The sequence below is a fragment of the Heliangelus exortis genome, chromosome 12 (assembly GCF_036169615.1).
Source record: "Heliangelus exortis chromosome 12, bHelExo1.hap1, whole genome shotgun sequence".
NCBI classification, from domain to species: Eukaryota; Metazoa; Chordata; class Aves; order Apodiformes; family Trochilidae; genus Heliangelus; species Heliangelus exortis.
Genome location: NC_092433.1, coordinates 2,966,407 through 2,990,544, shown reverse-complemented (window position 1 = coordinate 2,990,544; position 24,138 = coordinate 2,966,407). Strand labels below are relative to the sequence as shown.

The following is a 24,138-nucleotide window of genomic DNA, read 5'->3' as shown; positions in this document are numbered from 1 at the left end:
GGGATGCTGGGATCTGTTCCAGTGCCATCAGATGACATGCAGAAGATGCAGTAAGTACAAGGCTTTGATTTTGAAATGCTATACATAAACATATATACATTATATTTTTTATGGGAGGGAAGATTGTAATCAGTATTTAATCAAAGAATGTTTTCAAGGTGCAGAAGTAGCTCTGGTCTTCTTCAGATGCTATATTAAAGCTGGCTGTGCACCTAGACATCTTGTTTTGTCATGAGCAAGGGTTCCAGCCAGTGGATATGGTTTTCCTTTGAACAGTGCATCATGTATTGCTCACTAAGTACAAAGCTGGATGGCTGCTATCTTGAGAGAGCTAAGCACTTAATGTAGGATAAATTGGTACTAAGTTGGTTGTGAAAAGGATTAAAACACCAGAACTAATTCTGTACTCAGACTGGAGACAGCTTTGTGCCCTGTTCCAAGGTTTTCAGCTTGATCATTGAAAAATAGGGTTTAGAAATCCTTTAGAAGTCCTCAGATCCTGAAGCCTTTGTGGCAACACTGACTGGAGCAACCAGAAGTTGGGCATTTACCCACTCCTTGCAGGGGATGTGCAGCCTGACTGCTTTATCTCCTCTGCTCAGATTAGCTCTTTCCCATCAAAGTTGCCTCTTCTGTACTGTAAATGGTTGGTGGTTTGGGAGCACCTGGGCATTGCAAGAAAGGGATTCTTGTAGCAATTTTATTTCTGAGAAAACACTGCCAGGTTTCATTACAGAACTTGGTGATTCTATGCACAAACAAAACACAAACAAAACCCACCTCAGATTTAAAAATCATTCCTCTCTCCTAACATAGCTGAAAGAATCTGTATCTGAAAAACTAAGTAAGAATGCTCAGATCAGCACTACTTCATCATTCCTAAATTATTATTTTTAATAATTTAGCACAAGATTCAGTTCTTTGAGAGGGGTTCAAATCTGTCTAAAACACCCAAATTACTGTGGTTCTGTGTATGTCTGTGAGCAAATGGCAGGGGAATGGCAGCCCTATCATTTCTCTAGTCTAGCAATTCAAAAAATCCTGCTCTGAGCACATTCTGACACAGATCTCCGAGATCACATCAGGATAGTTGAAAGCATCCTGTGTGTTGCTCTTCACATCACTGTACAAAAGGAACCAGCAGCCAAGGGATGTGAGAGAGTCACTGAACCAGATGCCACTTGAGCACCCATTGTAAAAAGTGGCTGCAACCTCAGGAACTGTTTCCTCTGGCTACAAAAGTGAGGGAAGATAATAACTACCTCTTTGCAGATAGGCAGCCCTCAATTTCAAAATCAAGTTTACAGCAGTTTGTCTTGCTGATTAGTGACATATCTATTAAGCTGAAAGAACTATCTTAGGGTAAGTGCTGTGAAAAACAAACCAAAACCTGATTAAACTCCACCTAAGCCACCCAGCTGGGTGTCCTTGCCAGCTGCCTGGGTTGAACTGCTCTCTCCAATCTTGCAAGCAAGGAGTTCTCCAGCACCTTTCTGAACCTGGTTTCTTTCACACCCTTTGCATTTGGATTCCTTCACATATCACCAAAAGCTCAGTCCTTTCCTCAAAGCCCCAAAACTCAAAATAGATGCTTTGCCTACCTCTTTCTTGCTTTGTCCCAAAGCTGAATGGATGCCACAGCAGCTTAATTTCCTTCAGGAGCAAGCAAGCAATTTATATTGTTTAAAGAGGTGATAAAGCTGTGAATTTCTAACTCACCTGAGCATATGCTACTTCTAGTCACTTGCTAATGAGGCCTGGTGGAAATTTTATTATTTCACAGAAGAATTACTCAAATTCTTGAGTGCAGGCTACTGAAAAAGAACTGTTCCATTCACCACAGCCAAGCTTTACACTTTTCAGGGCTTACTTGGGAACTTGTGCATTTTATTTATAGAATTGTCCAGATTTAAATTTTGTTGTTATGCCACTTTCACTAATCTTCAATAGATGCCATGGTATATAATAAGCACTCATCACCAGGATGATTGCAAATGAAAGAGATTTCTGATTAAAGTGCTTCCTTATGGACAAAGGATACCAGAGGGGAACCCTGGAGTCAGCAGGACCTTCATTCTTTGACACAGAGTCTGGTGAAATGAAGGCTTTGTGCTGGAAGTACCAGCACAGCCTTCACATTAACAATTCTTACCCAGTGTTTGCCTCTCTTCCAATTTCCCCTCCCCCTTTATATTATTAACTACCTAATTATATGAAAAATGGCACTCAGGCTATTGCAGCCTGTCCCTTGGAAGACAAATTGCACTAATTCCCACCTTTCTGGACCATGAATCTCCAAATGTGAGTTGATGCATTCTCAACAGAAACACCATGCCTTCAAAAGACAGTTGTTTTGTTTTGGTTTTTATCCTCCTGGTTTCAATTACAGACTAAATCCTGAGATTATAAAAAGATGTGATCTCATTGCTCTGGTGCCTCCAACTACCAGTGAGTTAAAACTATTTTTCATCCTCCCCAAGCAAAAGGCAGTATTTCACTGCTCCTCTCAACAGAGCTACAGAAATCTTCATGTGTTAAATCTTTTATGTCCATCTTGGGCCTTTTTTTTAAAAAGGCCAGAGGGGAAATAAAACCAGATTGGCCATGTTAACAGAGCTTTGGTGGTTTCTCTTCTAATAAGACAGAATATTTCAGGTCAGCCTTCCAAAGGGGGGGAAAAAATTCTTGAGAAACTGGGCATTTAGGAAAGCTTGTCTTTTTTATTCTAGCTTTTGTGTTAATACTGACCAGAGACCATGCAAGAAAAATGTATTTCAGAAATCCCTGTGCCAATAACTATGGCCAGAGAATTGAAATGTCCAATAAAGTGTTAGCAGTAACTTCTTGAGCAGTTCCTCTACCACCACCATGCATGTGAATTCCCTACAGAGGGGGTATCACTGCTCCCAGAGTAAGGCTGTGTTAGGGGTTGGTAGCCATCTCTTTCCTTATTGAACTTGATATATGTAACATTTTTAACACTGGGGTGATGTTAAGCACAAGTACTCACAGTTGTCCCCAGGGAATGTGGATATTTTGAAGCTGCTCTCTAGGTTGGGATCCATGCTAACTTGTCTTTCCTGTTATTTTTCCTTCTTCTACCTATACTGTACCCAGCAGAATGTCCTGTGATCACATCTTGTGATCATACTGTAAGGACTTGAATGAAAAAACAACAAAAAAAAGTCTTATTATGCTTTGATGTGAGCCTAGAAATAATTCCAAACACTCACTACCTCCTGTTCATATAATTTCACTGCTTAGAGTCCCATAAATTATCACCTGGTGGGCCTTAAGATTCTGCTCCAGTGGAATTTGAAGGGTAATATCAAAAGCAACTGAATTAGGAATGAAATCCAGCTTCCAATCTAACTGCAGTGGGCAGGACTGATAAATGCAATATTTTTTTCAAGAAAAAAAAAAAAAAAAGAAAAGGCAATTGTCCACATAGATTGTAATTGCTTTCTAAGAGGAAGCAAAAGATGTTTAATCTCAGAAGAAGCAGAAATTAGTCATATACAGAGATCAAAATCTATTCATATGCAAAGATTACTCATCTATAAATTGCAGTTGCTTTCAGATGCAGTGTTTGATTATTCACCACCCTGAAAATAACTGCAAACCAGCAGGGAATGCTTATGTGTATTTCTTTCAAGTTAATTACTTATGCAAAAAATCCATCTGTTGGATGACACTGATGAAGCTCATGATTTTCACACATTTCCTTGTCCTCCTCAGTGATTAATCAAAATGCATCCATTCAGAAAGAGAACTCATCAAGCATCTTTCAACAAAATGCTTTTTCATTGGAAAATGAGATTCAGAGCTGAAAGCTTGGCATGGAAATTAATTTATATTGGTGAAGTCTTAGTTGGGAAAGGTTTCAGTGTTCCAAGACTGAGTTTCTGGTTTAGATGAGAGATGTTCCTTCATTCCAAATTATCAAATAATGTAGGATAATTGCTAGGGACAAAATAAGTTCCAGGATCTTGCTCCTAATCATGTGTATTTATAAAAAATAAAGCAGTTCCATCAGGAGAGGCTGGAAGACCTACTGAAAATCAGCCACCAGAGCTGGATTTGTGTATGCAACTTGCTTATGGCAGAACCTGGGTACCTGGAATGCAGATAAGAGATTTACCCCTCACGTTTCTTTTGTTGCATTGACAAGCTTCAAAAATGGTCTTGGCAAATTTCTTAGGGGGCTCTTCCCCCCAAAAATTCCAGCCCATGATTAACTTCTAATCCAGAAATAACTGTTTGGCAGATTCCAAATGTGGTTGCACTGTGAGAGGACACAAAGCAGGAAATGGGTGAAGTGCAATCACTACAGCTTCAATAAGCCTGGAGTCCTCCCTTCAGATTCAAGTATTGATAAAAAAGTAAAACCTGAAGAAAACTAACATACAAACTTTTAGAACTTGCAGATCACTCTGTAAACACTTGATGTAGTTGAATTATTCAATAAGTTTAAGTAGCAGAGAACTAACTTCCTTCAAAGCAGAAGCATCCTACTTGAGCCTGTTGTATCATCACAGCAACCCCTGTTTTTCAAGGGTTTTCAACATTTTCCCCCCAGCATCAACCCCTGTCATATTAAGTAGAACCCAAAAGTGCAGATTCCTCCCTCCCCTTCATGCCTTGTGAGGGGAAAACTGATCAATCATAATTAGTTTTCCCTTCATTGTGAGATCTTGGAGACATCAATGTAAAAGAGAAATTAAACCTTTTTTGGGGGATCTGAGGAGAAAGAAGAAAAACCACACCCAACATGTATATTGTTCCCTGATCTCTTTTGCTGTATCTGAGTGACTGAGTCCTACTATGCCTGTGGCTTCATGACCTCCTCTGTGCTTCATCTATTGAACCCCCAGGTAGCACTTTTTACCCTAGCAGTGCATCAGCCCTCAGTGTTGAGTAGCTGGAGAGTATCTTCAGCTACAGATTTGGTGCTGGTATTGCAGAATTAGCCTTAAAAAGCACAGGGTGGACCCCAAAATATCCCGAGGAACCAAAATCCCCCAAGAGCAGCACCAAACAGAAGAAAAGCATATGGAATGTGGGTATATATTTATTTACTTGACTACCCTGAGCACTTGAGTCTGCAATGTTCAGTTCTCCTGCACATGCAGCCTCCAAAGTGCCTTTGGGGTGCAGGCACTCCTGAAACTACCCTGCTGATGAAGCCTCTCAGTAACACCCCACATTCCCTTCCACCATCCTCTCTGCTCACATCAGTGGGTGCTGAGAACATCTCTCATCAATACTTAGGGTGTTTCCCTCCTGAAAGAGCACAATAGTTATGGTATTTCACTGAATCATGGGTTTGCTGCCTCTATTTACACTTCTGTCCCCTGGGGGTTGCAGTGTGTCCCTGCTCTTACCATGGGCTTGAGGCAGCTTCTGGGCTGGAGTCCTCCACCCAAACAGGGGAACCCCAAGTGATCTTCAGCCCACCCCCAGGACGAGAGGGAGAGCAAAGCCCAGCTCACCTCTGCTTGCAGGAATGGCTGGGGGAAGGAATGAGGACTGGCCAGGACTTCTGGATACTTTCTGCTCTTTGTCTTCCCACGAGGGCTGCAATCATGCCTCTGCTTCCCATTTAATCTCAGCTGAAAAAAAAAAAAAATTAAAAAATCATATTGGGTACCAAAGGAGGAAAAAAGGTCCATCTGCCTTGTGAAGAAATGAACTCAGGTGATGGGGGTGGCAGACAGTCAAAGGAGATTTCCACAGACAGGGCTGAAAATGTTGTGAGAGCTGGGTTTCCAGAAGCCTGGCTGGAGCACAGGAGAAGCTCTTTCTGATCTTGCTAGAACCATGAAAATTAGTAAAACTCTGCTGTCCAAGTTCAAAGGAACTGGTCAGGGACTTGAGTCTGTTCTTCAAGCCAGACCAAGATTATATCATGGATGAGCCACACCACTAACAATACGTGGAAGAATTTCCCTTTGCAGGATTAACCACCCAGCTGTTATCCAACTGGCTTCAGATCAGATCTTAATGCAAACAAAAACTTGTATGTGGCCAGAGAATTGAAGATGAGCTGTTGGCATGGAACCTTTTATTTCAAACCTCCCACTGAAAGTCTGCATACATCTTCAAAAAGGATTTGTAAACACCACCACTTGCTGTTCTCCAGAGCTCCTGGAAAGCTGCATCTCACCAGTGTTTAATTGTCCTCTCTATTAAAGATCAGATGAGTCAAAATAAGACAAAACTCTGTGTCCCAGGACAGCTTGGAAACAGTGGGAATCAGCCTTATTTTTCACTGATTTGTGACCCAATTGGCACTGGGTACTTAAAATTCTGGACCAAATGGCCTCTCTAAAATAATGGCAGTGGGGAAACTGAGGATCTCTGCAAGTGCTGCACTGGGAGCTGAGGGTTAATTTTCTTCCTTCTTCTGCAGGCTATGGGGACAACAGAGGTGCTAGCCAGAAAAGTGCAGTGCTCATAATATTATCATGTCCTCCCAGCATGCTGAGAAGTGTGTAACTCTGAATTTTCATTCTGTTTGTGTTTTGGGCAACAAAAGCAGACTGGTTGTGCTGCAAGCATGCTGGCAAAACTCTTCCTGTAAGAATTCACAGATTTCTAGCACAAATGCTACAAGTGGTAAGAATAGGGGGGAAAAAAATTAAACTGAAATTAGAACCAGTTTCTCCCAGTGGGAAAGGATCTGCAGGTTTGTGGTTCTGGAGAGCATGGACTTCTGAGTTTCTCTGCTGGTTATTGAGAGTCTTTTCCCCATGTCCCACAGCAGAAGGGAGGCAGAAGCCTCAGATGAAGGAGAACCATGTTCCAGGTGCCAAGTTTACTCCATCTGCTTGCCCAGGAATGGCAGTGAGGTTTTACTGACTTCCACTTTCCCCCTCATCCACCAGAAAGGGGGTGACACTTTGACAGCTGATTCATGGCTGTGGTGGGAACTTGTGTAGGAGAAGGTTCTGTTTTTCTATCCTGCTGTGCTCTTTAATACTTCTTCCCATCTGAAGGGTTAAAGGGGCTTTTTGTTGTTGTTTTCCAGTGCCTCATTCTTCAAACAGCTTGGGGTCGTTGGGTTTTTTGTACCTTTCCAGGGTTAGTAGACATTAAAGAAGTTTTTCTTATCCATGTTCCAGCTCTCTCCAATGCTAGCAGGAATTCTGGCTCAGGAATGAGAACATCTCTGTCTAACTAATGTTGATGTCTCATAAACCAGCTGAAAGTCTTGAAAGCACAAGGAAGAATTCCTGTTTCCATTTCAAGGAGAGAAAATTGAGGCATTAGGAGGCTAGGGACCCTTGCTGAGCAAAAAAAACCAAACAAATAACTTTTCCAAAATAATAAAACTAAGTCCTCCTTGCAGTAATAGCCAGGAGTCCTGTGCTGCTTAGCTGATCTCTGCTCCATCTGAGCACACACTGAGGTGTGGAGGTGTAAAGTAAGAACCAAGAGCAAGGCTGAGTATTAGAGAGTCTCTGAAGTCCCACAGAGACAACTTCTGAGATGGTTTTCCTGAGGCTTCCAGCTTCTTGGTCCTGCCTGGGCACAGCTGTTCAGGTAAAGATGCAGCAGGAGAGCAGCAGAAGGTGCTCAGGTGGGTTGTGCTGATGGAGATGGCTCTGTCACAGCCCTTCAGACACAGCCCAAACACACAGCAGAGCTGAAGAGTTCACCTCAGGCTTTCTAGTACAGTCTTGGCAAATCCTGGGACTTCCCTGAATCCTGCAAGTCTGCTGAAGGGCTGGTATCAGTCTTGGGAGGTTTGGGAGAAGTTCCAGCCCCACAGGGGATTTCAGGACAGAACTCCTCTGAAAAGCTGCTCTCCTTTCTGTGCTGCCAGGAGCAACAGCAGGGCTAGGATGGGAAGCAGAACCAACCCCTCTTAGAGAGGAGAGTGAAATGTGAAGGGTGCAGAAGAGCTCTTCAATTCGAGGTCAAGTACACTCAAAAATGGTGGTAATAATATGGCATGTGCTATTGCCTTATCTTTTGGGGATAACTGAGGGACAGGAAACAACCAAACCTCTCCAGAGGACAGACCTAATCCCTAAACAGGCCTCTGTGTGTGTGTGTGTGTGTGTGCACAAGCTCAAAGCTTTGGATCAATGATTTTGAAGCTCCAGGTGTGGCTAACAGTGGATATTCCCTGGTATTACCTTGCTATGCAACAATTTTTCCCAACACGTGCACTTTCACTAAAAAAGCAATTTTGGCATTCTTGAAAATCTCTCCCATGTTTAACTTATTCTCAGAGTCAGTAAAGCTTTTAACATCTTCTTATAAACATGTTGAATTTGCTCACCTAAGTGACTTGACTAAGAAATAGATGGTAGAGCCACAGATCTGAGCCCTTCACTGCTTTAAATCCAGTGCCTTTGTAGTTGCTGCACATTATAATCTACAATTTGCTATAATATTGTTGCACATATTTTTATTGTGCATTTTATCTTAAAACCACATTATTTCCTTATTAACAACTAGCTTTGTGATGAGAATTAAATGGCAGAAAGCATCACACTTGAAGATTTAAGTACTCCAGAAGAAAATGGGAACTACTGGAGCTGGATAGGATGAGGAACTTCAAGAGCCAGGAGCTAGGACAGGTCCAGAGCCAAACTCCTGCTCAGCTCCTCAGTGATGTTCTGACCTGGTAGGTGAAGGTAACACAGATTTTATTTCTTGGCTAACTTAAATTCCAGAGCAGTTCTAAAAGACTCAATAAGTCACCTGCAGCTCGTAGCAGGGCTGATTTTTTGTTTGGTTTTGGGGGTTCATTTTTCTTTTTCAAAAGGAGATTCTAAAAAACTTACCCACTGCTTCTCTGCATCCCTTTGCTGTTACTCCAAGGTTGGTAGAAGATTTTTCTACCCTGGAACACTGATGTGAGCCTCCAATGCTGCTTCCCTTGACCTGATCCAGTGCACTAGGGATAACCTTCCTGGTGCTTTCTGCTTTCCCTGAAGTTTCACTGAACAGAAATTTTTCAGTTTAAAAAAAGCAAAGATTCATTCCATGTTCACATTACATCACTCCATGTGACTCCTTCTGTAGCTATTTCTGTAGCCTGTGGTCATATCACTTAGTTCCTAGAATCAGGATGATAAATTTTAACACTGAACACTTACTAAGTTAGTGAACTTCTGTATTTTTGACAGCAGAGTTCCTAATTTTACTTCTCTTTTTAGCCTGGCTTTCTGTAAATTGTCTGTTTACTATGTTGGGTGGAGTCTGTTACACTTTCCAGAATACCTGCATGGGAAAATGTTATTTCTTTCTTCTTCCTACCTTTCATTTTTGCATCTTTTTTTTTTTTTATTTCCCTTTTCTTTTGTGAGCAGTCTGGAAGGACAATCCTCTGTGCTTTAAACTTGCTTTTTTTAAAAACCCACTGCACAATTTAATGCTGTTCTGTGTTGCCAAGAGAAGTCCTATGTATAAACCAAAACTGAGACCACCATCTCTTTATATACTCTGCCTATTTATTCCAGAAATTAACATCTTAGATGTTTACCTATCAAGGGTTTTCAAGTGGATCCTGAAAAGATCTGGATCTAAATCTTGTGTCCTAAATCCTTTTCAAATTTGGAGATGTGCATTATTTAAACTAGAAGTAATGTGTATCAAGAGATAGATTACTTATTCCTGTTGGTCAAACTGGGATTAGTCAGAATCTTGTACTTCAAGCACATTTGAGACAAAGAAAAATTGCCCACTTGGTATTTCAGTAATTGGACTAAGAGGAAAGTAATTAATTAGTCATGCAGGATGGAAATTGAGAAAAATCAGATCAGCACAGATCAGAAACAGCAAAGAGATGAAAATGTCTTGATACTACATTTAACTGAGATGCTTCCACTTAAACTTGACAAACTGTGGTACCATTTATGTAAAAATAGCAATTTACTTCAGGACAACTCTATACAGCCCTTTTGGGTGGCTCTTTGCTGAGTAATTCTATCATACTTCATGTACTTGCTACCCAAAGTAAAGCACCACGATCAGTATTTTAATATTTCAGAGATGCACATAAGTTGAATTCTGCTGATTCAGTCCACAGATGTCTCTAAATGTGGTGGTCAAATTGTGAGAAGGCCCCATTATACAAATGGGAGGCACCTGCTTTGTTAATTAGCTCTGGAACTGTTCAGTTGGACCCTGTCAGTGGTCCTGTCAGTGGTCATCTACATGTTCTGCTTTAATTGTCATCTAACACAAAATTGAAATCTTGATGTGCAAGAAATTTCAATCCTGTTCAGCTCTAGCATGGCTCATGTAGCTGTGTTTGGCAGCAGCAGAGTGAAACTGCCAGATAACTGTTGCCAAGAAGATTGTTATTGTACAATAAGAATGATGGAGGAAAGTTGTATAGCTGGATACTGAAATGACAGGTTGCCAGCCTTTGCTCCTCAATTTTCTTCCCAGTGTCCTTAGGCAAAGCTATCTCTGTTTTTATTTTGAAGTAACAGCTAAAAGGATGAAATGCTTGCATTTGGTTTCATGTACTCAACATCATGTACTGACTTAAAAAAAAAAAAAAATAAAAAAAGGGAGCTGAAGGGATCTTTAAGGATCTAAACCTAAGAGGAATAAAAGAGCACAGAACAAAAGAGCACTATTAGCTACAAGAAGTCATTGGTCAAAAAGTGTAAGTTGTTTCTAAATGAGAATTTACAAGCCCATGGCTATGGTGGTTTAACTATGAAGTCACAGTAAGGTGAACACAAACCCCAGAAGGCAACACACAGCAAGCATGAGACTTTCAAATGCACCAAAACAGAGGAATGGTCTCTGATTCAGGAGAATCTGACACCAATTGCTATAATGCTGGTTTACAGCACCCTTCCTCATCATCTAGCACTGCATTCGTTGTGGTTTGTGAAGTGCTGCAAGAACCTAGGATAGGAAATGCCTACAAATACACCTCAGAGCAGCAACTTTCTGAGTTTGCCTAATCCTTAGTAAAACCTATCTTTTTAGTCCCCACAAGATGACTGTAGAGACATGTGAGAGTTATTTGTCTTATGAAAATAACTCATCCTTTTATTTTCCTGGCTGAAGAGTCCTAATCTAGTTAGTTGCACACCATGCACAAGCTGCTTTACATCACTAAATATCCATCCCCACTGCCCTTTTCTGCTCCTCTTCCTTTTATTAAACACATTCTGCCACAGGCACAGATCTGCATTCAGAACGTGGGTACATCCCTGATTTATACAATGCTGTAAGTGCTCTCCTCTGTTTTGTTCTGGGCTCTCACCCTGAATTCCTAACATTGTTTCTCAACTTAACCATTGCTGAGCACAGGGATGGCACTTTTAGGGAGCTATTCACAGTAAATCCCACATCTCTGTATCTGTTTGACAAGAGCTAAACCAGAACCCCTTGCTGTTTATGTATGATGTAGGCTGTCTTTTCCTAGACTGTAGCTTTGCATTCACTTGCATGAGATGTAATCTACTATTTCATAATCTGATACCATTCTCCTTCAATGTGTGTATTTTAGTCTCAACTCTCTTGAACAATTTTGTTTATCAGCAAACTTCCTTGCTTTCCTATTTATTCCTATAACCTTTTGAAGAGGTCATATGGGCTTCTTCAAACCAGACAAAACCTCTAGTGTAAGAAGTAAATTAAATACAACGGATGAGGAATTTATGAACAGCAGGGAAAAAAACCCAACACCTGATTTAGCAACTTCAGCTTTGATTGTGTGTAATAATATTGCTGCTCATGCCAGTGTGATAAACAGATGAGTAAGAGGGTATAGCCTTTGAGATATGCTTTGCATATGCAAAAGGATACTCTTTCTGGGATCACTGAGTTTCCCACTGCTCCGGCTCCAATTTCACTAACCAAATCACTGGATCTGTAGGCTGCTGCCAAATGGGGAGATTCCAGTCTCTGCACACCTCATCCACAAGCTGGGCCTTCTGGCCTCTTCCCTTGTATCACTCAAGAAGTGCTGGGATTGGGAGATTAGTCATGAAAACAAACATCTGACTCACCGTGCCATGGCATGACTGCGGGATCCGGCGGGAGAGAAGGAGCAGAAACCTGCAGCTGGGCTGGAAGGGGAAAGAGGGACTGTCCCTCTCCCAGCACTACAGAATCAGACTGTCTTCAAGTGTTCCACAGTTGCACCTAAGCCTGAGAGAGAAGAATTCTGAGGTAGAGAAAACTTAACCAAAGCCCCAGTATTTTTTTTCCTTGTGACAGTCAGCGATGCAGCCCAACTGTGCTGCTGCTGTGCAACCATTTAACCCCAGCCAGAACCCACAAAGTGCTGTCCACGTTATCAGCCTTGGGACTTGCTTTGAGCACATCATCTGTGGCTGTTAGGCAGGTTAGCACTCATACTGCTTCTGCTGGAGCTGAACACCTGTGTCAGGAAATGAAGCCAAAGAATGAGAAGTTCTCTACTGAAATGTAAAGACCGACTGGGTTAGCTCTGCCTGATCGTGTCTCATTCTAGGAAGAAAAACTTGCAGAAAGCTTTCAGCCTAGTTCTGTAACTTTCTATGAATCAAAAAGTCCCCTTCACCCTCTTAATTACCAATAGATAAGTGCAGTTGGCATTCCCAGTGGGAAAGCACCCTGGGTGGCACACATCCAGTGCAGCGCAGGTGATGCAACAGCTTTGGAAGTGCTGGAGCAGGGAAGGTGGGGGAAGAGGGAAAGGCATGAAGGCAGGTGGTGATCAAGCCTGCCTGATAACAGGAGCCTTTCTGCTCTTTGTTTACTCCTGTAATATCAAGGGGAAATCAGAATAACAAGTCCAGGTTAAGCTTAAAAATAAAGCAGTTTAGGCCGTTTGAAGATAGATGCTAATGTGACTGAAAGTAACTGTGTAGCTTATCAACAGCTGCTTCTGTATGACACACTGATATTTAAATGACATTTATTCTAAAATGCTAATTAAGACTGAGGGTGTTGTGCCCTGTAGTAAATAGTTGTGGTAAGAATGGCTTATTGCTTTGAAAGTTCTCTAACTGCATTATGTTATCATTAAAGAATAATTCTGTATTCTCACCTTCCCTGATAAGAGTTTTCTCAGAATGGTTGTTCTTTCTTTTTCTTCCATGAGAAGTGCAATATTCAATGTGAAGAGCAGCTATCCTCATAAGAAAACATGATTTTTAAGAACCTACAGAAATTATTATTTATAATACTGTTCAACTTTGTCTACCTAGCATTTTATATCCTCATCAAGCCTTCTTTTAGAAAATATTATTTTGGGTATGTTCTTGGGGTTCGTTTATTTATTATTTTTTTTAAAGACTGCTTAGGTTTCTGGCCCAGCAGAAACTGAATTTACTCAGGATTATCAAACTCTCCAGTACTTGCTGCTTCCAAGTAGTGCTTTCTTACCCAAAACTGGAACTGCAAAGTAAAGGTAATTAGAACATGCTGGCTTGTGGCCAAATTCCATGGTAGGCGTCCTTGGCAAACACAATCTCAAATGTTTTCATATAAGTTGTTCTACAGCAGTCCCACCTTCCTCTAGGAAAAGCTATTTCATAGAAAGGGAGCCTTAGTGATCCTTCTTGGACTATTTTTTTATTTATTGTTCCCTATCACTATTCAGCAGTAGCGTATTTTGTGTTTAAATTCTTTCCATTACTCACAAAGTCACACAAACATCTTGGAGCTTTCCTCAGAGAATTCTTAACTTCCTACAAAAACAAGCAATAAAATGCTACCAGGAAAAGTAACCCAGAAGATTTTTAATCACTTGAGTCTATTTCCTATCCCTAAGAGAAACCAGGATTTTCCACATATTTAAGTGAAATACTCAAGTGAATTACTTGGCCTGTATTAAAGCAAAGAAATCTGTGATCTTTGTGTGAATGATATTGTGTCAAATATGAGAACAGTTCCTATTTCTCACCCAGGCCCAAAAGTTTCCTAGGATTGCTGTGGAAATTGAAATTATTCTTGAATAGGCCTGGTCTGTCCTTAGGCCAGTTAGATGCTAAGATTTCACTGTGTTTTTCAGCTGTATGAACCAGCTGCCATCTCCCACTCCTTTAGGAAGTGGAAGCTTCTTAAATCCCATGTTTTAAAAACCAAATCCTGGCTCACACATGTGTACAATAACCCAAAGTTTTTAACTTAGAGTTGACTGCAGTGCCACTCACTACTCTCCTCCAGATCCCCCAGGAACTGGGATGTATTTTAATATCAGATGTCACCACTTCAAGGACAAATTGCTACCCTGATGGCAGTGCATGATGCTCAAGCTCTGCATTGATAATGTTTAAATACAGGAGACTGCTGTAAGGTGTGCTCAAATGACAACATAAATTGCACTAATGCTTGGCACAGGTTACATATTTGTGCTTTTAAAAGGCATGGCCCACCTAGGAGAGAATCCAGAAGCAAAGCTGAGTGCCAGCTACATCTGTAAGAGACAATTTTTCTTTCTTGCAGTCACTTTACCCACTAAATTTGGTAAATCCTGTCCAAAGCTACTGACAGGCAATTTTTTTTTCTTAATCCCTATGTGTTCTAAGGTTGTGCTTGGTTTGCTTTTGGGTTTTTTTGTTGTGTGGTTTGGGTTTTCATTTATCCCCATCTCAAAACTGTGTGCTAAATCTTGGCTTCCTACCCATCTGGTGGGTAGGAAAGTAGTCAAAGATAAAAGGTGCAGAGTAGTGATTATACAGAAAGCTAGAAAAGTAAATAATCTCAGTAATATGCTTTGCTGTGATAGTGCTAAAAAACTGAGGTTAGGCCTTTGGTTACAATGGAAATATTCTGAACTCTCCTAGATAGAAACCAAGCATGTGTGAAATATTAATTTATAAGACATTTAATTTATTACACACACACACACACATATATATATAAGGCATCCTATATATCAAATATTCTGGCAACTTGCTTATAAAAATATGCAAGATTTAATTTGAACAATATTCTGTCTATAATCACCAATCCATATTTAAGAATAAACTTATTTAACTGCGTGTTATAAAATGTTAAAAGAAGCCTAGGAAAAAAAAAAAGGCCATTTTGCTTGCATTCTTGTCAGCTAAGAGCATGATCCTACTTGAAAACTTGATAAATTACTTGAGGAAATGACTTTGAACTGAATGTTTCACCCAAATACTTAGTTAAAATAGCTAAATTTGAAGTCTGTGATCCTGAAAACTAAAAAAAGTCAGAGAATTTACCTAGAGAGTGTTTGGTCAAGAATAAAGAGACTTTGGTGTGAAGCACCTGAGGACTGCATGCACCAGTGCAAGGTCTCTTTGGCCATGCCATTCCTTTTTCACTGTATGGCTTTCACAAAAGAAGGGGGAAAAAAAAGTCCACCTTAGTTTATTTTCAAAAGGCTGTCTTGAAAGAGATGTATCTGTCAAGTATGGCTTGGGGAGATGTCTCAGCAATTGATCCTCCTCAGATAGCACTGGTGCTTTTGGGTTTCACTTGACTTGCCTCAGGAAAGGTTTAACTTTAATTACAAACCAGCCATAAAGCACCACTGACTCCATAGTACTGCAAGTGGTAACTCTGGTTAGAACCAAGGTAACAGCATGGCATATATAAAAAAAAAAAAAAAGAAAAGGTGGTATGTTGAAGTCATCAAACCCCAAGTTGGAATTATAAGGAAATATATATTGTATATTGGCATCAAGACTTTGCTATTCCTTTCCCTTCATCCAACTTTATGTGTGCTGGGGGAAAAAATGACCCTTTCAAAAAATTTCCTGTCTGAAAGGTAGTGTGTGAGCACAGAGTCAGGCTGCTTCAACTCCCAGAGATGTTAACAATGCTTACTTTACGAAAAACAGGGCTTTTAAATTCTTTTTTTATTTGGCCTTATTATCAAATAAAACTGATGTCTCAGCAAAAATGTTTTAGCAGTTACTTCAGTTCTTATGTCACTGTTCCAATTAGGTGACAAGCAGAAGAAAGGCTTGCATAATTTGTTGCTAATAGAAAGCTTCTGTCTTCACCAGAAATAAGTCTGAAGTTAAGGAATGTCTGAATAAATTAATCTGAATGCATCTGAGTATTAGATACACATCTTGAAAGTATTAAAAATACTTGGGTATAACCAGACATGTTGATACTCATTTCTCTGCAATTGCTGAAAGATTGAACAAATCTCCTAACACAGCATACTGGAGTTTTGCAGTGAGGCATAGCAATAGACTTGTATGTTTGCATTCCTTTGACCTGATGTCTTGCTAATTACTGTTGAAGTAATTTAGTTGTTTTGCTCATAGCATTGTTTTGGGTTTTTATTATCTTGCAAAAAGAAATCCAAGTTCTCACAAAAAGAAGAGCCAAATGAACCTTGTATTAGAAGCTTTCAACGTGGTTAAAGTGACTTTTCCATTGGAGGAAAAGCACATCCCAGTAGATACCATCAGTCCCACTACCACTGCCCAGTCTAAGAAAACTGAAGTTGTGACAACAGCAAAGCCTTCACAAAATGACATCAAACACCTGACAAAAACACCCCACACCTTTATCATCAGAGACTAAATTAGCCATATGCACCAGCAACTTCTTTTTTAAATAGCAGTGGTGCATCATCTCCCAGGGCTCTGCATGGTGAAATCCTCTGCTGCTGACACCTCTCACAGAGATGTGACCCATCAGCACCCACTGCCACCTGAAAATACCCTGAAATGCTTCATACAGACAGGTTATGACCCTGCACAGAGACCAAGCTAAATCAGCTGAATAGGAAAAACCTTCCCCTGTTGTCCTGTTTTCATGAGTACTCTCTTTCTGAAGTTATCTGCTTGCAACATAATTTTTTAATTGCCACCCCCATCTAAGAACAATTTGCTATATGTGACACTGAGGTACAAGGTATCAAAGGCTCCCTAAAACAGGGGGTTCTTTGCCAAAGGTAATTATGCCTTTGATCACCTATCTTTGTTTATCTGAATGTTAGAGATGAACTTGAAAGACAATGGATAAATAGGCTTGTGCTGAAAGCCAAATACTTTTTTTATTATTATTTTCCTTACTTTGCATAGCTTTTTGTAACAGAACCCAGCACATGAGAGTTCCACTTCTCTTTGTACATGAATGAACATGGCTAAAATGGACTTTTCCCTTCTTGCTAGACCTTTGGGTGATGCCAGGTATTTATAACCTTATACCTATATTTATATTTTATATTTATAACCTTATACCTATATTCTAATTCCATAGCAGCAGGGGAGAGCAGCTTGGAGAGGCAGGCTGGCCAGACTGCTTTGGTTCCCTTGTCTCTTAGAATCATCTTGGATGAAAGCAGAGGGTGATGTCAAAAAGAACCCAAGTGTTTCTCTACACCAGACAAACATGACAAGGAGAATAGGTTCCCTCACAAAAGTATAAAAACAAAGTTTGCCATTTTTTCCTGAAGAATCACAATTAGGATTCCTGAAAAGGTAGAGAAGTTTGTATTTTTTTTTTCTTTTGTTGCCTCCCATCCCTCCACATATTTCAGACATGCTCAGGTGCAGTCAGACCTGTGCATGTACACACATCCTCCTGTTTTACCCTATTGCTACTCATGCAGTACTCTCAATTTTTCATAGAAAACTCTGCTGTCATCTCAAGGTACAATTTTACAATAACATCTAGAGAAAATAAGTATTGAATGCAGTCCTGTTACCACACATTAGAAATCATCAACACATAGCTGGAGGTCATGCCAAATCAGATGATCAGTCTCTTTATGTAGCTCTGTATCAGCCATAATGAAAAATCATCTGCATATATTCAGGCTTGGTTCTCAAAATGTTTGTCAGGAAAAAGCTATTTATGCTTTGTTATTTTTAAACTGCAGTAGCTAGCTCTAAACAGATTTTATTGTGGTTAAACTTTTTTTTTTTCCCCCCCAGAAAGTCAAAATAAACCAAATAAACCAGTCTGGTTAGGTTTCAAAAATAGAATACATGTATAAATCAAAGCACTGTATTTATTGTCTATGAAGTAGGAATGACTGTTCAAATAGCAACAAATTCAAGCCTAAATGTTTAATTTTTTTTTTTTACCCTGTTTGAGCTCAAATAATGCTTATTCAGACTAAGTATTTATTCACTGTGAAGGCAGCACCTGTTGGTTCAGCATCTCCACAGGAAATTTAGAAAACATTATTCTAAAATTATCTTCATGCTTTGATATTCTATGGATATGGTGACTGATTTGTTATGGCCTAAGTTCTGTGAGTGACAGAAGGAATGTTACCCAAATTCTCAGTCCTTCTGTTGAGAATCTAACAGGGAAAAAGCACAGCTTTGGTGACTTAGTAAAATACAACATACCTGTGGAGATCATCTAAGAGATGACTTTGAAACCAGGTGGCTTACATGATCTTTTTTAATTTTATTTTTTCAGCCAGCTTGTGGTACATTTGCAAACAAAGAGGCAGGCAGCCCAGCAAAGGAGCCAATGGGCATGGGCTGAGTCATGCAGCAGGGACAATTGTCCCTGCAAAAAGGACCTTGCACCTTAAAGCTCAGGTTTCAAAGCTATGACCACTGTTCTGGTGTGTCACAACTTCTTTTCTCACCAGAGGAAAAGGAAATCTTGGTAAATAAGTACTGTGGATTAGTGTGTCTAAACCAACTTCACTCCTCCTGTCTGGAGAAGAGTCTGAGAGAACTGGATGGGGTAGTGCTGTGCCTCTGAATTTTCCTAGAAGCAAATAGCACTGCACTGAAACTGGAGAAGCAGAAACTCCACTGCATGGAAGAAGCCCAGGGACACTGGATAGCTGCAATGCCATAAATGACAGGAGGAGCATTTGGAGGACTGAAAACTGGTAGAGAGATGGCTGGAAATTTTAAGAATGTTTCATGTAAGATTATCAGTGAGGAAAGGCTGATATAATATTTTTTTTTTTTTTTTAACCACTGAGATTATTGCTTACTGCTTGTGGAGCTGCTCCCTCAGAACTTGGTTATCGTTGTAAGGCTTCATGAAACTCTGTTTTGGTTTTACTCTGAAGTGTTTCCAAACAAACTTGCATTGAAAATCTATCATAACTGATAGATTTGTTGCTATTTGAAGAGTCATTCCTACTTCATAGACAATAAATACAGTGCTTTGATTTATACATGTATTCTATTTTTGAAACCTAACCAGACTGGTTTATTTGGTTTATTTTGACTTTCTGGGGAAAAAAAAAAAAAAATTCATCATTTTTTTTTCCATTGTTAAGTTTATATAAGGACAACCCAAGAGCCATGTCAGTATAAATACCTAGTAGAGGATTATAGTGTAAGAGATGGAATTGATTCTGGAAGAATGTACAAACCTGTAGAGGATTATAGTCCTTGACATTACAAGGAATTGCCTATGTTTGTTAGATAAACATCCTTCTTAAGTGAAAAGCAGTTAAAAAAAAAAAAAGAAAATAACTTACATTTATACAGAGAGTGAAATGGTCAATGTTTGCAGTACTGCAAGGGAAGTAGGGGACAGTTTACCTCAGGCAGTGTCTCACAGGGTGTGCAGCATGTGTGTGTAAAGCATAACAAAAGAAACTCTGCATGACAGCTCTTGGTATCTGTCTTAAAGCACTTAAACTGGCTCAATCCTGCAGTCAATAAACTGAAGTGAATTTAAAAATAGATCCTGAAGAATGAAGTAATGTCAGGGCAGTCCCAGACAGCCCATTCTGTAAGGCCTTGACTTCACACCAAGAGGAAGAGGTGCTGAGTGAGGGGAGAACTTGGGGGTCAGCACACACACACCTGGGGGACCCCATCTCATACCCTGGACTCACCTCCTCTGAGATCCCTGAGTGTGGGCACTGCTCAATGGATCTGCTTCCAGAATCCAGCTTCTCCAGGGAAGCAGTGAAGTCACTGCATGCTTCATCTGTGGCTGCTGAGAGAGAGCAAAGCTTTGGTGAGGAGGTGTTCTTGGTGTTGTGCCTCTGGGAACTCAGGTGGTGCTTCCACAAGAACTCCCAAGATTTAGTTTGGATGAAGAGATGATGAACACAGTGGAGGAAAGTATGGCTAAAATAAAAAGTTAAGGAGTTTGTTGAGGATAAACCAACAAAAATAATTAATGTGAACAAACTGTGCTAGGGTATCCAACCCAGCAAAACAAGTTTACTGCTTTATTAACAGCCTCATACATAGAATGTTCTGTTGTTATAAATTAATGTATACAAGTGAAACTCTATGATGCATGAAAAAAATCCAAACAAAAAATAAATTGCATTACCACCCCTATTCTTTGATCACTTCAGTGGCAAGGGGAAATGATAAAGTCTTTCAGCTGAGCTACAAGATACAAATAGTTAATGCACCATCACACAAATCAGATATCTCTTATTTGGAGTCCCTAAAAGAGTTTTAGGTTGCTATCTTTTGTTTCAGGCCACTTTCTTCATGGCATCTGTACATTGGACTTCTTTTGTACCTAACTTGACTGAAGTCAGTCAGGAAAAAGGGAATAATTTATAGTGCATATATTGAAATCACATGCAGAAGTACAATGCTTTAATTCCTCTATAGCAATCCTTGGCCTGAGGAGACAAGGCACTAAAATTTCATACCCAAAATTCCATGTGAAAATGTGTATGTAAGTTTCTTCTTTTTCCTAGCCAACAGTACACTCCTAATTCTTGCTACTTGTTCTTCTGTTAATAATTTTAAGTTTATTTTGGAAAGTTTACTCAGTTTTTGTTTCCCTTCTAGGCTGTGATGTTTGAGTTTCTTTGCTTGGCTTCCTTGTTTGCCTTTTTCTTTCTTGGAATTATTGTATTTCTTTGCATGTGCCACATTGTTTAACTATCTGCAACTTGGCTTGCTTTCCTATCTGTGGTCATTTTTTTCCACAGCTACAATCCTTGATCCTGCTACTACCCTTTTAAAAGAAGTTTAAAACTCCACAAATAGTCTTCTGTCAAAACCACCTTTTCTTGAGGTGGTTATCCCTCTTTTCTTCCCCTTTCAAGCATCTTATGGCATGCACATATTTTACAATATTTTAAGCTTTTTTTGTATATTTTGCCAAAATCTGTGCTACTGTCTGTCTACTGTGTTACCATCTCCTGCTGCAGTCATGTAAACTCAGTCTGTGCACCAGAGGACTCCTTCAGTTTAGATGTGATGTTTAAGAGAAAAACTTTTAAAAGAATTTTAAACAAATGCCTCACATTCATATATTTCCTCCTTGATAGATCCCAGCTTGGCCTGGATTTATTTTCCTGGGTTTTTTTGGTAGGTGGGAGCCCATGGCAATGGGGAAACGATAAAGAAGAGAAGGAGCACTTTTCATAATAGAAAAGTTGAAACCTCCATGTGGTTTGTCTTGTGGAAGTTAAGTCTCTCTCTTAGCAATATCCTCTAAACTAAAGGTATTATTACACTGAAAGAAGTGTAATAGAACTTCTGGAACTATAAAGTACTGAACTGCTGTGTTCTAGAGATGTGGAGATTTCTGTTTCAGCCCTCTAGAGCTCCTGGTTACCATCCTTATTTCAATCTCCCATTACCTGCCAACCACACCTCTTTCTGGAGGCACCAGCAGCTACAGACTTCCTATGTGTTTTTTCTTTCTTATTTGGTGCTTAGGAGAGGCAGCAGTGCTGCTTTTCTTCTTGCCCTTGCTGTGCCTCGAAGGGGTTAATGTGACTTCAGCTGAACTCAAGCCTTGGTTTATATCAGAATAATTCTTCTTCTGTAGAGAAATCCCAAATGAGGCTGAGGGAAATTCGCTGGGGGCTCTTTTTAGAATAGTGCTTATTCAATTAATGCAATTTATATGACTGTAAATGCATACATGTACACTGTTTAAAAAACAAAAACAAAAAAAGTTCTGGGAGAAATGTTTTCTTTTGCAATGGCTTAGAAGTTTTGTTCCGGGCCGGTAAATCTCTTACCATTTAACAAGCTGGAGATTTTCAGAGCCTGGGCTGGAAGAGGTGCTGCTGGTACCGGGCAGTCCCTGGGCCCTCAGCACCGAACCAGCACCTCCGGCTTGGGTCTGACAGCCGCTCCCTGCTCCCCACCGCAACACCGCTGCCCGCACAACATTTTTCAAAGTTCTCCCCCAGAAACCTTTCCCAGCAGCTCCCACCCCTGCCCACTCAGCACCTGGGGAATTTCTGCCAGTCCCCTCCAGGAGCGGGGAGCGCCTGTGCACAGGGAGGGATGAGGGCTGAGGCGGACTGAGGGCTGAGGTGAGGGCTGAGGCGGACTGAGGGCTGAGGTGAGGGCTGAAGGCTGAGGCGGGGTGCGGGGTGCGCACACACAGCCCCCAGAGTGGACTCGCTGCCCCTCTGCCCCGCTCGCTTCATCCTCAAAAAAACCCCCAAGAGACTGATCCCAGGCAGGGCTGAACGGCGGGGCTGGCGGCAGCGCTGCGGGCGCCTCAGGAGGACTAAAGGGAAGGGGCTGGGTCGGGCGGTCATGGCCCGCTCCGGCTGGGCTCGTCCCGCAGCCCAAGGTCGGTTCTGGAGGAAGGGTGGGGAAGGAGAAAGGCGTCGGGAAGGCTTCGCCTCAGCCCGGCTCCCGGCGCGGCCGGTCAGCTGCAAACGCCGCAGCTCCCAAATGGCGCCGGGGCGGGGAGCGGAGCGAAACGGAGCTGCGGGCTCGATCGAGCGCTCGGCGCTCCGCCGTCAGGCCGAGGGGCGGGGAGGATGAGGAGGAGGAGGGGAAGACAAGGAGAGAGAGGAGCCAGGGAAGGAGGCGAGCGCCGAGGGGTCGATGGGCGGAGGATAAATGTCTGGCTGAGTGTGAGGCCGCCATTTTAGATGAGGAACGGAACGAACGGCGCCGAGTGGGACGAGAGCCTGGAGGGAGCCGGCGGGAGGGAGTGACATAGGTAGGAGCGGCGTTGGGCTGGTGAGCGGCAGAGGACACGGCAGGGAACGGGGAGAAAAGGGCTCCCCCTTCTCCTCTTTCTCTTCGGCTCTCCCTTCCTCGGCGCCTGGAGCGGCGCCGGCTGCTCCCAGCGGCGGCTTCAGCCCCGGGCGCACTGACGCGGCCGCCGCCTCCACCGTGAGGGAAAGTGGGGCGGGGGATGGCGGCCGCTCGCCCCTGACAGGGACCGGGGGAGGGAGAGAGAGAGGAGGGGGACTCGGCCGTCTCCGTACCCGCGGGTTGCGGCTCATCGCGGAGCCCTTTGCGGTCGGATCAGCCTCCTCCTCCCCGCCGCAGCCGGGGTGGGCGTCCGTGCCGCGGGGCCCGGGCCGGGACTCCCGCCTCGGGAGAGGAGATGGCCGCGGCGGCCCGGCCCGGCCCGGCGAGCGGGGAAAGTGCCAAAAGAAAACCAAACAAAAAAAAACCAAAGGCCGGGACGGGGCGGAGGGGTTTTTGTGAGACCCGCGGCGGGTCAGGTGAGAGGTGTGCAAGGTGTGTAAGGTGTGCAGGGTGTGCAGTCAGTGCCCGCACCCAGCCCGGGGACTGGCGGGGGGATGCGCGGCCGAGAAGGGTCCGCCCCGGGGCTGGGGCAGCCGCACCGCCCGGCCTGGCCCGGTGCTGGGATGGGCAGCGGGCATCCAGGAACGAGCACCTGGAACGGTGCCTGGTCGGGAAAGGGAGGGGAGGAGAGGGGGGGAATGCCCAGGGGTGGCTCTGCTTCAGCGGCCTCCTTGGATCTCCGCTTGGCTGCTTTTTGTCCCTCCCGTGCCTCCGCGGGGACTCCCTCGCTCCGGTCTGATGGGCCGGGAGCGGAAAATGCCTTGGAGTTGGAGCAGAAGAACTGAGTGCGTTCTGCTCAGGCGTTCTTCAGCCCGAGCTGCTTGCTTGATCTTGGCTGTTTCTGACTCAGATTCAGCTTTTAAAAAAAAAAAAAAAAAAAAAAAAAATATATATATATATATATATATATATTTGAAGACTAGAGTAAGAGTCTTCAAATACATATATATATTTGAAGACTGGAGTAAGAGTCTTTTGTTTTCCCAGTTTCTTCTAAACTGTTACCACCTTGCCATGTGTAAATGGTGCTAGTGCAGAGCCAGAGCTGGAGGATTGTGCAGCTTCTGGACTCTTTTATCTGCAGCCTAAAAGTACACACCAGTAACCTGCCTCTGCTAAAAGCAGCACGTCACTTGGCCATTATTTGTCTTGCTTATGTCAAGCTAAATAGTTGGTGTAGAGGTTTTTTTGTGGTTTGTTTTTTGAGTTGTTTTTTTTTACCCTTTTTTAGCCTTCAAGTGACATCCATAAA

At 42.0% G+C, this 24,138-nt stretch overlaps 1 protein-coding gene and 1 long non-coding RNA gene across 2 annotated transcripts in view; one reads left to right on the top strand and one right to left on the bottom strand.

Moving 5' to 3' along the window:
* Window positions 1–3,413: 3,413 nt before the first annotated feature.
* LOC139801377 (uncharacterized) lies at window positions 3,414–22,144 on the bottom strand. Its single transcript, XR_011728179.1, has 3 exons — window positions 21,845–22,144; window positions 19,733–19,836; window positions 3,414–5,612 (listed from the first exon to the last, which is right to left on the bottom strand). It is a non-coding gene; the product is annotated as an uncharacterized lncRNA (long non-coding RNA).
* Window positions 22,145–22,628: 484 nt separating this feature from the next.
* The window catches only part of RAF1 (Raf-1 proto-oncogene, serine/threonine kinase), a 44,748-nt gene continuing 43,238 nt past the window's right edge, over window positions 22,629–24,138 (top strand). Inside the window, exon 1 of the mRNA XM_071756442.1 lies at window positions 22,629–22,788. The gene's annotated coding sequence lies outside the window, so the exon portion shown is untranslated. The remainder of the gene's footprint in view (window positions 22,789–24,138) is intronic.